We start from the raw sequence: 8,323 nt of genomic DNA on the forward strand, positions 1-8,323 counted from the left end.
GAATGGCAAAATGTCACAGAGATACAATGGCGAGGGGACTTGTCAAGCACCTTGTGTCATACATGGCAGCTGCAGAGGAAGATAATAGATTAATTCCATGAGTGTCTGAGCCCCTACAGGACAATATTGCTTTTTCTCTCACCCGCTCCTCTCCTCTCTTCTCTCTCTGTCTCTCTCTCTCTCTCTCTCTCTCTCTCTCCTCTCTCTCTCTCTCTCTCTCTCTCTCTCTCTCTCTCTCTCTCCTGTCTCTCTCTCTGTCTCTCTCTCTGTCTCTCTCTCTGTCTCTCTCTCTCTCTCTCTCTCTCTCTCTCTCTCACACACACACACACACATGCGCGCACGCACGCACGCACACAAACCCGTCGCACATTGCAAACACACGCACATTTTTATCACCCTCTCTCCTATTTTATCAAGGAGAGTCAGAGAAGTGCTGGAGGCTCAGGGTGTTGAGGAGAGGTTGGTGTGGTGTGTGAGGATGTGTGTGGAGGAGGGTATGATGTGTGAGGGTGTGTGTGGGAGAGAGGACGGCGTGGCGTGTGAGGGTACGCGTGCGTGGAGGAGAGGGCGGTATGTGAGGTTTGTGGCCGCACACTGCTGCATAGCCAGCCGGCCACAAGGCAAGTTATTTCAACCTAATTATCGCCATGCACACCGGCAAGGAGACCAGCCTCACCTTCCCCTCTCCCCCCACAGTGGCAGAGCATGCTGCCGTCGGTGTGGCCATATAAAAATAGTGCACGCGGGGGAGAGACAGGACGGGAGGGTTTCTAGTTCAACAGAAGCCATAGGCTTGCTGGTCATGTCTCCTGGTCAGGGAGATCTCTCATTGCGCCAATAGTTAATTGCCTGTGCTTAACATGAGCAGATGAACCAGACGTGAATCAACAGAGCGGAGCATATCTCCTCTGGTATGTGCAAATGATTTTTGGCATTACCGCTGTTAGCCCATTACAAACGCGTTGAATAACAAATTCACTACATGGAACAACAGAGAGTCCCAAAAACGACCAAAAGAAAGTTTGTTCTGAAGTGCCTCTCCTATATTTGAGATATATAAGAGCAAGAAACTTGCTGTTTAATGCCATATTTTTGGCATTAAACAGTTCCCAAAGTTCATTTAAAAAAATATATATACTTTTGTTATTGGACATAAAATACTGTAAAATCACTAGAAATTCAGCTCAAAATGATTTTAATTTAGGAAATCTATTCCCAATATTTCACCTTTTAAATAGAGAGTCGTGATTGTGTACCATTATAATCATTATTTTTTTGTCAAATACAATATCTGTTTGGGCTTCTTGTAAAATTTTGCAGAGTACAAATGATTTAAATTTTTATGTTCCAGCCCCTCCGACCATCCGCTCAATACAAAAATGGCCCGTGGCTGAATCTAGTTGATGTTCCCTGGTGTACAGTATATGTGACTAGCTGTGGGTGTTCTGCTCAGCTGACATGTCATGTGCGTCTCCGCCGGTTACCGTGACGCTGCTGAGAGCTCTGGAATGGTGTGCCGGACACTGGTTGCACTGCGCCACACACTCAATCTGAACTTCAATGGAATCTTTTCATGCCGTTAGAAAGAAATGAAATTTGAATGCCGGCCGACATTTCTGACTCCATCACAAAAGGGGAAGAACAAAGGGGCCATTGGATTGTTGCGCTCGATTGAGACGTACGCTGAAACAGAGCGTTATTATGAGGCCTGACGGCAGGTCCAATTTTCTCTGAATTATCCACATAGTTCACATTACTGATCCGGCTGCTTCCCCATGAAATAAAATGTCTGGAATTTCTCGCCTCCCTACTGCTGAATGCCATGCCGGTCTGGACCATTTACATGTGTGATGTCACCACTCCATATAAGACAGAGAGAAAGAAAGAGAGACACAGACAGACAGACAGAGATAGAGAGAGAGAGAGACAGAGAGAGGAGAGAGAGAGAGAGAGAGACAGAGAGAGACAGAGAGAGACAGAGAAAGAAGAGAGAGAGAAAGAGACAGAGAAAGAGAGAGAGAGAGACAGAGAGAGAGAGAGAGAGAGAGAGAGAGACGAGAGAAGACAAGAGAGAGAGAGAGAAGAGACAGAGACAGAGAGAGAGGAGAGAGAGAGAGAGGAGAGGAGAGAGACAGAGAGAGAGACAGATAGAGAGAGAGAGAGAGAGACAGAGAGAGACAGAGAGAGAGAGAGAGAGAGAGAGAGAGAGAGGAGAGAGAGAGAACAGAGAGGAGAGACAGGAAGAGAGAGAGAGAGAGAGAGAAGAGAGACGGGAGAGGAGAGAGGAGAGAGAGAGAGAGAGAGGAGAGACGAGAGAGAAACAAGACGAGAGAGACAGCAGAGAGCAGAGAGAACAGAGAGAGAGAGAGAAGAGAGAGAAGAGAGAGAGAGAAAAGAAAGAAGCAGAGAAGAAAGCGAGGAAAGAAAGTGGAGAGAGGCTTGTGCTGCACCAGATATTACTTGTGCCAGTCCTGGAATGACCACTAGGCTTTGCCAATGCATTCCCACCATGAGGTAATTAAAGAAGGGGGAAAACAACAACGTCGAGGGATCAGGCCTTGAGTAGCATCAGATAGAATCAACACACTTAACATGTGACCGTCGCTATCTCGTCATCTCTGGCCAGAGCATAGGTCTGCAGAGGTGGATAATTAGCGGAGGTTCATTTTGATTTCACAAAACGCTCTTGCCATAGAACTGAGAAGAGAGAGAGAGAGAGAGAGAGAGAAGTAGTGTTTTATTGACGCCACAGGAATTGGAAGCTTGAGTCATGGGCTGCTCTTTCTGACTGTGAAAGCCATTCCTGGCCTGGCCCCCATGGCCGGCCGGCACCTCTCCCTCTCTCTCTGTCAGGGCCTAGTGGGGCTCCCTAGAATGCTAACTAGCCTACCAGGCTGTGTCTCAGGGAGCCAGGGCCTTCGCCAGGGGCACCTCGCAATTGACACAGTCAGGAGGAAGAAGAAAGAGCAAAACAAAAGTCTATTCACGCCTGAATCCTCTTTTGGACTCACCCATCCCCCCTCTTAAAACAAGAAAAAAAGGAGGGAAAAGAGAGCGAATTACAGAGAATGAATGGAAGAAAAGGTCTGAAAGGTCTGAGGGTAAGTAAGGCACGGTGAATGACAGCTGGCTGTCATAAGCCCTGTGTTCCTCGTTTCATCCTTTGTTCTCAGGTATTTTCATTTGGTTAGATTTTTTTCTTCCAGGGGGGGGGGGGGGGGGGGGGGGGGGGTTGGTCGTTTGGGGAGCCACTTGTTCAGGGGGTTTACTGCTACAGGGAGTCCTGCCCAGCTCAGCAGGCACTATTGATTCAAGCAGTGTTCTGCTAGCTACTGCTGCTGTTGTTATTAGTCAACTGGGGAGTCTGCCTCTGTGTGTGTGTTTGTGTGTGTGTGTGTGTGTGTGTGTGTGTGTGTGTGTGTGTGTGTGTGTGTGTGTGTGTGTGTGTGTGTGTGTGTGTGTGTGTGCGTGCGTGCATGTGTGTGTGTGTGTGTGTGCGTGTGTAAAACTAAGTTCTACTCACCAACCCAAACCCACTCTTTCTTCTACTGACACAACTCTCAGAAGTCACTCAGAGGGGTTATGTCTCACACGCAGAGAGCACAAACTAGGCTCAACTGTGCCCCCTAACATGTTGCCCCTGACATAACCTCAACCCTGGTTAATAGACTCTCTCACTTTGATGGACCACACCACACTGCTACGACAGTAATAATGTAAACATGTAAACAAGACACAAAGATATCTGTACTAAAAACAGCTTTCCCTTTTATACATATATCTGTAAAACATCCCTATATGTGGTGTATGGTCCCATAGGGCAATTGGCCCGGCGTCGTCCGGGCTGGGGGAGGGTTTGGCCAAGGTAGGCCGTCATTGTAAAATAAGAATTTGTTCTTCACTGACTTGCCTAGTTAAATAAAGGTTAAATAAATGGTAATAGTCTCCAAGCTAGACTTTGCCTCCATGCTGTTTAATGTGAGCAAATATGGACTGAATGTCAACCAATCCTTTGAAATGTTTTGCATCATTCTTCTTGCGGGTAGATATCATTATTGCTGCCCTCTTCCCTTGCTCTGTCCCTAGTCATATCTCTCTCTGTCCCTCTCTCTCTCTGGTGTGTCTCCAGTCACCTGACGACGTGTGGCCTGCCAGCCTCTACCCCTGCCTCTGGCAGCCGCGGCTGGTCTGTTATTGTTCCTCAGCAGCCCATATATCTGCACAGTGGAGATGTTTGCTAAAATGGGGATCTGGGTCAAAGGTCACTGAGCTCTGTCCTTTGGCCCCTCAAGCCAGATGGCACCTCTAGGTTTCCCAGGCTGTCGCCTCTACAAAAGCCTCCCTCTCTCTCTCTCTCTCTCTCTCTCTCTCTCCCTTCCACAAGGCCTGGCCTACTGTGCCTAACACTCCTCACCCTCAACCAAGATTCCACTCCTTTTCTGGAGGTAGGGGAATCCAACAGAGGGTAAACAGGAAGGGGAAATGTGAGCCACGGCTGGGAAATGCCAATAAAATACCTAGAGTGTGAGTTCTTCAACAGTCTGGTACACAAGGCATTATCACCGCCAAAATGACTAAGCCTAATTTAGTTAGATTCTTTTTTTAACCTCTCCTTTTTCAGTTCTTTGCTAAATAGATTTTTTTTTTTAAATCCTCATTGAATCCATTTTCTGTGTCAAAACAAGTTAATTAGCTTGCTTTATTTCAAAATAAACCATTAATATAGGAATGGGTGGGTAATTAATTTCCTGTAATTGCCCCAGCAGGATTGGTGTCAGTTACACCCACTCCCATTTAAATACCTTCTATTAGCTTTAGTACGGCTCTTACTACTGTGGCTCTGTGTGGGTATGCTACGTCTGGTGATGAGAGAGTGAGAAGAGAGGAGGGGGAGGGAGGGAGGGAGGGAGGAGGGAGTAGGGGAGAGAACACATGCCAGGCAGAACGTGTTACAGTTTACAGAATAAGTATACACACAGCCCAGTATCTGGGGTTGTCTGTAAGAGTGAGGTATTTTTCCCCCAGCTCCACTCATAGAATGGGAACTCAGTTCACTTCTGAAGTGGTTCTACTACAGTAAATGAATAGTTATAATCGTCCATTGCATGAGAGAGATTTTTTTATTTATTGACGTGTAATAAGACAGCAACATTTTTGCCTCACCAGCTCGGTGTTATCAAACGAGTAAACAGTTCAACCTAAGCCTAAGCTTAAACATGGGTGCTTGCAGTAATGCATCTTCACAAATCGCCTTCCCAAAAATGCTTCTCGACTTGTAATACCATGCCAGCCTGTTTTAAATATCTAATTTGTCATTTCCAGGAGGGGGTGAGGGCTGAATTGCCCACCCTAGACTAAGCTCCTTATACTCACTTCTACATATTGCCGGATTTGCACGAATGAACTTAGTGGTGCAGGTAGAGTAGTCCCACTCCACATGCTGTGTAAACAAAGGATATGAGAAGCCCCTGCCTTAGAGCCCCACTCAGCGAGGGCCTCAATATGAACATCCTCCCCTCCGTCTCCTTCAGTGTGCTTTAGGAGGGGCTCTCCAACAGGTTTCCTTCCTGCGCTCCCGTTATGAGGTGAAAAGCAACTATCCTGTGGCGGTTGGACAAGGCGGCCAGTAAGTGTGTCACCTCAGTTGAGGTCGGGGCGGACTGACACACTCTAGCCAGTGCCGCCAGTGAATACACAGCAGACACCATAGAGAGCAGACCAGGAAGGATGGACCCACAAAATGCTCAGCGAGGGGTGAGAGACAGAGATGGCGACCTTATTTAGTGATTGAAAATAAACCAGTGATATCTGTGTGGGGAGGGCATTAGTGGTGGAGCCTCCTGTAAGAGAGATGGCTCATTCCCTAAGGTAAGTTACCATGGGGAACTGGCAGGATGCTGTGTCACGCACCCCTTGAAGCCTCCTTTCAGATCTGTGATGACAAAAACACACACACTCAGACGGACACACGCACACACACATACAGACGGACACACGCACACATGCAGACGGACACACACACGCACGCGCACGCACGCACACACACACACACACACACACACACACACACACACACACACACACACACACACACACACACACACACACACACACACACACACACACACACACACACACACACACACACACACACACACACACACACACACACACTTGGAGACTGCAAAACAGATTTTCCAGATGTCTTATTTTGCAGCGTAGTATTGACATCCAACTGATGTAGCGTTCTATCTTAGAAGACACATATCCGGGTTAGGCACCATCGTTTGTTGTCTGATGTTACTAGGCCCTTTCATGCTTATCGCGTAGAATGCTATTTCAATCATACTCCCATGTCATGCTTAAGTGCAAAATGTGTACAGTACTGAGGAAAATCGGTTAAACAACTGTGGGGTTTTTTTTGTTGCGAAAATGCATGTGTGCACATTGGGGGGAAAAACTAAGCAAAGAAGAAAGGCCAGTTTCATCCTCTGTAAAGAAATGCTTCATGGGAGAAGAGGAAAAAAAATCAGGAAATGAATTTGAGGTCATCGGCACCAGGGAGAGTATAGGCTTGAAGGTTTTCAATAAAATGCCTGTGTGACAACTTTTGCACATCTTTGCAAATTCCGTTCGCTCTCCATCACTTTGGGAGTGTTTACAGCTGTGGAAAATACACAGAGCCGTCTGCAGCTCTGGCCTTAGCAGAAGTTAATGCACTGATATTGTTCCTTGGTACACTGTGGTTTTTTTTCTCTCCATATTATTCTAAGAACGCTAGCTGCGGAAAAGGACAATGACTGTTTAAGCCTGCAAGCGGTGGAAGTCTTCTAAGCCAGAAGAATCCGACTTTAAGTGAAACCAGAGTTATCAGAGAATGAGCAGTTCTCTCGACAACATTAGATGTTGTTGTTGTTTTTTTTAAATCACTGCTTTGTTCACATTATGGCTGGTGGGAATATGATGCTCAAACAAAGACTTGTAGTTGTGGTTTGGGAACAGTTGAGGCCTGAGAGCCAGATCTACATGCCTTCAAATAGCCACACCTTCATACTAGAGAGAGAGAGAGAGGAGCCAAATTGGGCCTCCTTACTGTCCACATCAAAACAGATCCGAAACCAGATGTGGTCTGGTTTGGCGACACACTCTCCATTTACATAGGCAATTCCTCCATTCCTTCTCTTTCCACTGGTAAGGTCTCTGGAAGAAGATAAAAACAGAGGGAGTAAGCTACAATAAAAGGAGTGAAGATAAGGAATAGCACGAGGTAGAGAGAGAGAGAGAGAGCAGGAGAGTGAGATCTCCGCAGCATGTTACGACGGTGAGGTCGGGGAAGAGCACTGCCATGGGCGTGTGTCTGAAAAGGGGGCTTCAGCCTTTGGCTTTCCACGCATTTTCACACACCGTAAATCACTCTACTGGGTCCGGCTGTGTGTTACGTGAATGATATATTTTATTTACACTACAGAGGAGAACACACATGGTCATTATTAATCATCCCACACCTTTAATAACGATTCAACTTCCAGTCATTCATCACCTCTTCCAAACCCACGCCTGCAGAGAAGGAAGGAAAAGAGGAAGAGGAAGATAACATTTTTTATTTTTAAACATGTCTGGCTAACAAGAGCAGGGTGCTTGAGAAGATAGAGCTAGCTAGCTAACAACACCAAGGAATGAACCAGCTGCATTTCTAAGGCATTCAAACCTACCACTAACTAAAATGTGTGGTTTGTTTGCGTTGATGTGTTAGCAAGTGGAATATCTGTACTTATCGGTGTGGAACTATGTGAGTGGAATACCTCGATGACATGAGAACTATTCTGCTCTGTGACATGTTTACACTAGTTGGCTTTAGCACCATTACTCCCTTTCACTTGTCTCACTTAGAAGTTCCCCTTAATGATGGAGTACAGTCATAACCACATACATCCCCTACACAAAGATATGGCTGTCAGAGAAATCTGCTGACGTGGCCAATGTGTCTACATTACTGTCCAATCTCGTCAAAACGAGATGGTTATTTCACCCCTCCCCCACACACACAAATAAGATGGACATAAAATGATAGGTCTTAGCGAACATGATCTGTGTGGAACGTCCCAGTTTGTACTCTACAAAGGTTATGCTGGGCAGGCAGACTATAATAACTCCAGTTAAATGTAGTAGAATAGTTCAGATTGATACTTCATGTTTAAAATGATTTAGAAAGCGATCCATTCCCCAGCCATCGCTGTAACTTACACTTCACAGTGAACAGTGTGTTTGAAACTCTTCCAAATCACACAAGAGGAGCGCGTTTAAAAAAAAAATTATATGGTGG

The sequence above is a fragment of the Oncorhynchus kisutch genome, linkage group LG8, assembly GCF_002021735.2.
Source record: "Oncorhynchus kisutch isolate 150728-3 linkage group LG8, Okis_V2, whole genome shotgun sequence".
Lineage (NCBI taxonomy): Eukaryota > Metazoa > Chordata > Actinopteri > Salmoniformes > Salmonidae > Oncorhynchus > Oncorhynchus kisutch.